Here is a 6382-nt window from a genome sequence, read left to right as displayed (position 1 = left end):
TGGGTATTTTTGATAGTTTTTAGAACTTATGGGTATAAGCCACATTTTATGTTTTTCAAAAAAAAAATGAAATATGTTTTGAAAAACTATGTCCAAACATATTTTCATCTTTAAATCAAACTTCACCCAAATCAGATTTTTTTAAAAAATTTGAAAATCTACAGCCAAAAGCTAGCTAAAACACATCGATAACTCGTTAAACTTTAACTACACCAGAATTCTTTTAGAAAAATGTATCTCTTTGTGTTCTAACCTTTCAACTTCTCTTTGGATTTATAAATGCTCAAATCATTCAAATTTCTATCATCTCTTCTATTTTACTAAAGTTGGTCCGTCCAATTGCATATGTAATCATAGATATCTTCTTCTCGCACCCGGTAAGGATGGCAATGGGACGGTGCGGGTGGAGGCGAGGCGAGGCGAGTTTAAACGTCGGCGGGGCGATGCGGGTTTAAAATTTTGCGATTGCAGGGCGGGGCAGGTTCAATTTTTAAATTAAAAGAAAATACGGGGCGGGACGGGTCGCAGGTGGGGATTTAATTTTAATAGGCTAAATAATATTTTTCGGTTTGAGAAGCAAACTAGTGGCAGTTTCCGTGTATTATCCTTTACCTTATTCGATAAAAGATTACCACCTTCACATTAATTTGATCAGATTCAATAATCAAGAGGAGAATTTATTCTTTATTATCTACTGTTGTAATTATCAAATGGTCATTTTTATTAAATGAAGTTTCAAATTTCACTTCACAAATTTCATATTTTGGTTTCACATATAGTGTTTTCACTAATTAGATTTTTTAATTTTTGTAATATAAGATACAACGAGTATTCTTTTTATTTAGAAGAAAGAAAAGAGTGAGTACCAATACAAATGGATAACACACTTTGGTTTTCTGAAACGGATAACACTTCATTGTTTGTTTATTACAGTCATGTCAGGACCAGGATTTTCCACCATCAGAAGTCGTGATGGCGCATACTCATGAAAGCTAGGCAAGCTGAGTATTATAGATTCATTACCCCTTTTTACTTAGCCTTTTTAACAGTTCAATATAACAGGTGATCAACAGCGGAAGAATTATAATAAACAAAAATGTGGAAGACGAAAACTAATAGTTTAACCATATGCTAGTGCAGAATCCAACATACAACTCTACCCAGAATTTGTTGTCATAATATCACAGACTATCTACGAATATTACAAACAGTGGTCTGAAAGTTAAATACAAAGTTGTCTCTGAAATACATAAAAGAAATAGAATAGAAAGGTAGAAGGAGACGCCAAGGTCTGCGGACGCCTGCAGGACTACCTCGGGTCTCCGCTATTGGACTGAAGGCAGCAACCTCACTGTGGTCCAAAAGCTGCAGCACTAGGATCTGCACACAGTGCAGAGTGTAGTATCAGCACAACTGACCCCATGTGCTGGTAAGTGTCTAACCTAACCTCGGTGAAGTAATGACGAGGCTACGACAAGACTACCAAATAAACTTGTGCAGTTATATCATATACAACAAGTAATAATGACAGAAACTAGCAGTTAAAGATGGAAAAGGGAAACATGCTCGGGGAAATATCATGTGCAAACCGAAATTCAGTAAAGAAACATACGGAACACCAAAATTCAACTATAAGCAAGAATAAGAAAACAAAGACAAATGCACGACATCAACCTTCGTGCTTTTACTCTCGTCCTCACCATAAGAAACAATATAATCGGCACGACATCACCCTTCGTGATTTACCTTACATAATCATGGCACGGCATTATCCTTCGTGCATTATCACTCATATTATGGCACTACATCACCCTTCGTGCATTAACACTCTCTCACCAACATCATGCACGGCATCACCCTTCGTGCTTTACACTCTTCCTTACCTAAGCAACAATCACAAAGCAATACGGGCAAGGAACTCAATAGAATCACAATAGAATCCCGGCAAGGGAACAATGATATATCAATAATATCCCGGCAAGGGAAACAATATCATGAGTAATAACATCCCGGCAAGGGAAACAATATCATGAGTAATAACATCTCGGCAAGGGAGATAATATCATAACAACAACATCCCGGCAAGGGAGACAATATCATAAACCTCTTCTCTTTTCCACAAATTACTTCACAACTTAATTCTCAACTTGAGCCAATGCTCTACAATGTTCAATTACCAAGAATACCTTCATAAGCCTTGTTCAACATTAGAAACCATCATATTAAGCATGGACAATACAAAACGGAGTCACATCAATCATAGTATAAGACTCACGGGCATGCTTACTCGTCACCACACCTATACGTCGTACTCAACAATTAACACATAGCAAATAAGACATAACTCCTAATCCCTCAAGCTAAGGTTAGACCAAACACTTACCTCAATGCCACGAACACAATTCAACCCTCAACTACCGATTTACCTCTTGATTCCACCATCAATTCGCTTGTATCTAGCCAAAATTTACTTTTATCTTTCCACAATTTACTTAACGATATCAATAAATGCTAAATGAATCAATTCTAATGCATGAAAATAGATTTTCTAATGATTTCCCCAAAAAGTCAAAAATCGACCCCGAGCCCACATGGTCAAAACCCGAGGCTCAAACCAAAACCCGATTACCCATTCACCCACGAACTCAAATATGTACTTTATTTTGAAATAGGACCTCAAATCGAGGCCCAAATCTCCAAAAATCGAAAATCCTAAGTTCTACCAAAAACATCCAATTTTCCCATGAAAATCCTTGATTTTGAATTGAAATCATGTGAAAAGACGTTATAGATTAACGAAAATGAGTTAGAAATGACTTACAATTGATTTGGAGAAGAACTTTTCTTTGGAAAATCGCCCAAGAGAGCTTAGGATTTGAGGGAGTTTGACAAATGAAGAAAATTTCGTCTAAGTTTGATTTTACACAGGCACAGATATCGCATTTGCGATGTCATGTTCGCAAATGCGAACTCGCAATTGCGGCCAAGGCTTCGCCCATAAATCTGTAGAAAAACTCTGACACGATGACTCATAGACTTGGCTCCACTCCGAATGAGGTGGATTCTTACCGATCCTTCGCTAAATGCAAATCTCGTCTAGTCTGAGGGCTCGACAAACTGATTGTCTATACCTGTCGGTATGAATGGAGTGTCCCCAACAAAAGGACGTCAATACGAATAATGTACCGAATATGTAAGGCGGACCTGAAACATAATAGTAAGTCAACATTAATTAAGGACATGGAAGAAACATGGAGTAGATAATTTAACCTATAAGTCTGGATAGCTCTGTAAATCATGAAATATTTATAATGTCATGTATATGCATGTAAATGTCATGTAATGTATAGGTCTACACGTACATAACTTCATCAAGCTTATGAGGGAATCCCATCATATCATCTCGGCCACTGTGGGCAAATCATCAACGTATAATCAGGTGGTGGTGTGTATATAACGCCGTAATCTTTTCCCATATCACATATACATATATACGCGTATACAACACCGTTTGAGTTATATTTCAGCCACTGTGAGCAACTTTATCATCGTATACCAGCTGATCAGGTGGTGGTGCGAATATAACGTCGTAACCTTTTCCCATATCCCATACACACACACACACACACACACGCACACACACACACACACACACATATATATATATATATATATATATATATATATATATATATAATATACACATATAATATACACGTATATAACGCCATCTGATCATGAGTTAATGTACATGTATAAATGAATGAAATGCATGAAAATATGTTAATAATCTCAAGATACAATAAGCGGACAACTAAAGGAAATATCACAATCGTATGAAGAATTTGCAATATAATAGAAAATGTTTAACTATCTGACAACACAAAGGGAAACCAAATATGCTAGAAACATATCAATATCAGTAACTAAAATTAATTTGAAATCAAGACAACACAAATGCATCCGTGAAAGAATATTGGCTTGGGGCTCATGAACTATTCTTGATAGAAAGAAAAGTTGAATGGCAGATGTATTCACATAACAAATAAAGATTCTAAAATAGAATCATTCCCAATTTCAGATGGATTAGTAAAAATTTCAAAAAGTTGGATACTGAATCCTCCCAAAAACTACCCGGATCTGTCTCCTTCTTTATTTTCTTTTACGAGTAAATCAATTAAAATTAGTTAGAAGATGGAAGATGGCCTTCTTTCTTTCCTTCTATTCATCTTCTTCAGATATCTCTTCTGGTTTAACAAATTGACCTTTACTGTAAATTTGATTCGTCCTCTTCTTTGTATACCATTAATGGTTAATTATAGTTTTGCATAGAGAAAGGACATGAATGACTGGTTTGGCAGTCATGTGTTCTTTTCTCCTAGGATTTCATTTGTCTTTCATATTTTTTTATATAAAAGCTAGATAGCTCCCTGTAAAGGATCATGTTTTTTTTGTGTGTGAGATTCTCCACTTTCTTATACACCTTGTATGAGGGGATTTCTCATTAAATAAATAAAATTACCAATTTCATCAAAATAATAATAAACGCCAGGTAGCACTAAAAAAGGTGGAGCAGTGGTATTTTCTCACAAGGGAACTAGTTATATGATGTGGTTCAAGTTCAAATTTGGTGGGTTCATGGTAAGTGAATTCATTATTTGACATGCTCCATTTATATCATCAGCAAATAAACATACATATATAAAATTTAAATATAGAAACCCCCAGTATGCATTGATAACATCTTTGTAATATGTCACATGGGGAATCAAGAACATAGAGACCCCTAGTATTTCTATTAATAGAGTCGTTTATGAAAGCTGTGCGTTTACTCGTTTCTTTTATATCATTTGGATCACGCCAGAAGAAAGAAGAAATAACCTTAACATACCTAAGCCGATTCTCTTAACAATTCCTTCAGTGTTTTCAGTGTTGTGTTCAACGCAGTATCACACAGATGCAGTGAGTAACGTACGAGCGACAATAAACATTGGAATGGAAGGCAAGGAAGAAAAGAGAACATAATATTGACAGCTGACCCAACCTCACAATATTTGTGATACACCCGCGGATACATCGAAAATACTTCTGAAAAGTCCCCTCTTTGTAAAATTATCCGCTAGAGTGCAAGTCTTGTTTACGCCCAGATTGTATAAAATTAGAATCTTATCCCTTATCTCTTTTTTTGATAAGGCCCTTAATGTATTTCTCTAACTATTTGAATATGCAGAACCTTTTCCTCCCGCAAAACACCTTTAATCATATAATAATTTAAAAACCTCATATACAATTATGGGTGTTTAACGGGTGGGCCGGGCCGGGCTGGGTAGGGGAATTTAATACCCGTACGGGTTATGGTACGGGCCGGTTACGGGTTGGGACATACCGGGTTTAACGGATTTGGGTTCATCCGCGTAAAAATCGAACCGTAAGGGTTACGGATTCATGGGGCGGGGCGGGGCGGGTTATTGTTATTTTTAATTTTTTTTTTTTTGTATTTTGTATTTTTGTATAACTATTGTAAGTTATATTAATATAAAGTAAAAATATAAGAATACAATGAAGATGAGAAAAAATTGCACTTATAAATTGCAAGCGCTACGTTTATTTCAAAATTACAAAATTGAAGTTTGCATTTAACAAGTAAATTAACAAAAAAATAGTAAAACTAAATTTTCATGCATAATAAATTAATAATACTTCAAATTAATCTAACAAACTAAAACATTAAGCATAAATACGTCTAATAATTTTAAAATAACACAAATTATCTCAAATCAACTTAAATACAAATTTCCGGAGGACGCTCAAGACAATTCTTTATATGCCTCCTTAAACTGCCTGTGCCAGGCTTTGAACGAAGATTTAAGACTTGACCACAGTTCTTGCACTTTACTTTCTGAACTTCTTCATGTTCTTCTACCAGCTCAAAGTGTTCCCAAACATATGCGCACACTTTAGAAGTATGGGGCATGATTTAACTTGAATTGAGAATTGAGATTGAGAATTAAGAGATGAGTGAAGAAATGAGGAAGAGGAAGGGGGGGGGGGGTATTTATAGTTTTTCAAGGGGGGTAGTTTTAAAAAAAAAGCCAAAAATAGACTAAAAATGCAATTAAGTCGTTGGGCAACGACCATAATGTGAAATGGACCGTTGCCAACGGTTAGAACTTGAGCCCACATTTAAAAAAAAAATTTGTTACCATTAAATCGGTCTGGGCCGGGCCCGGATGAACAGTGTTGTTCGTTGACCGGATTTGATCGGTCCCGTTAACCGGTGGTCAAAATGTGAACGGACCAAACCCCCTACCCCTATAACCCAGTCCCACCTGGCCCCCTTTTACCTGTCCGGGCTGGTTCCGGTTTTAACCGATCTGGACCG

At 36.1% G+C, this 6382-nt stretch overlaps 1 long non-coding RNA gene across 1 annotated transcript; it reads right to left on the bottom strand.

The window, feature by feature from the left end:
• Positions 1-1113: 1113 nt before the first annotated feature.
• On the bottom strand, positions 1114-5201 carry LOC107763177 (uncharacterized). Its single transcript, XR_001642954.2, has 3 exons — positions 4892-5201; positions 2822-3204; positions 1114-1380 (listed from the first exon to the last, which is right to left on the bottom strand). It is a non-coding gene; the product is annotated as an uncharacterized LOC107763177 (long non-coding RNA).
• Positions 5202-6382: the final 1181 nt, after the last annotated feature.

The sequence above is a fragment of the Nicotiana tabacum genome, chromosome 3 (genome assembly GCF_000715075.1).
Source record: "Nicotiana tabacum cultivar K326 chromosome 3, ASM71507v2, whole genome shotgun sequence".
NCBI lineage: Eukaryota > Viridiplantae > Streptophyta > Magnoliopsida > Solanales > Solanaceae > Nicotiana > Nicotiana tabacum.
The sequence above is the reverse complement of the archived record's forward strand: the minus strand, read 5'-3'. Positions and strand labels throughout refer to the sequence as shown.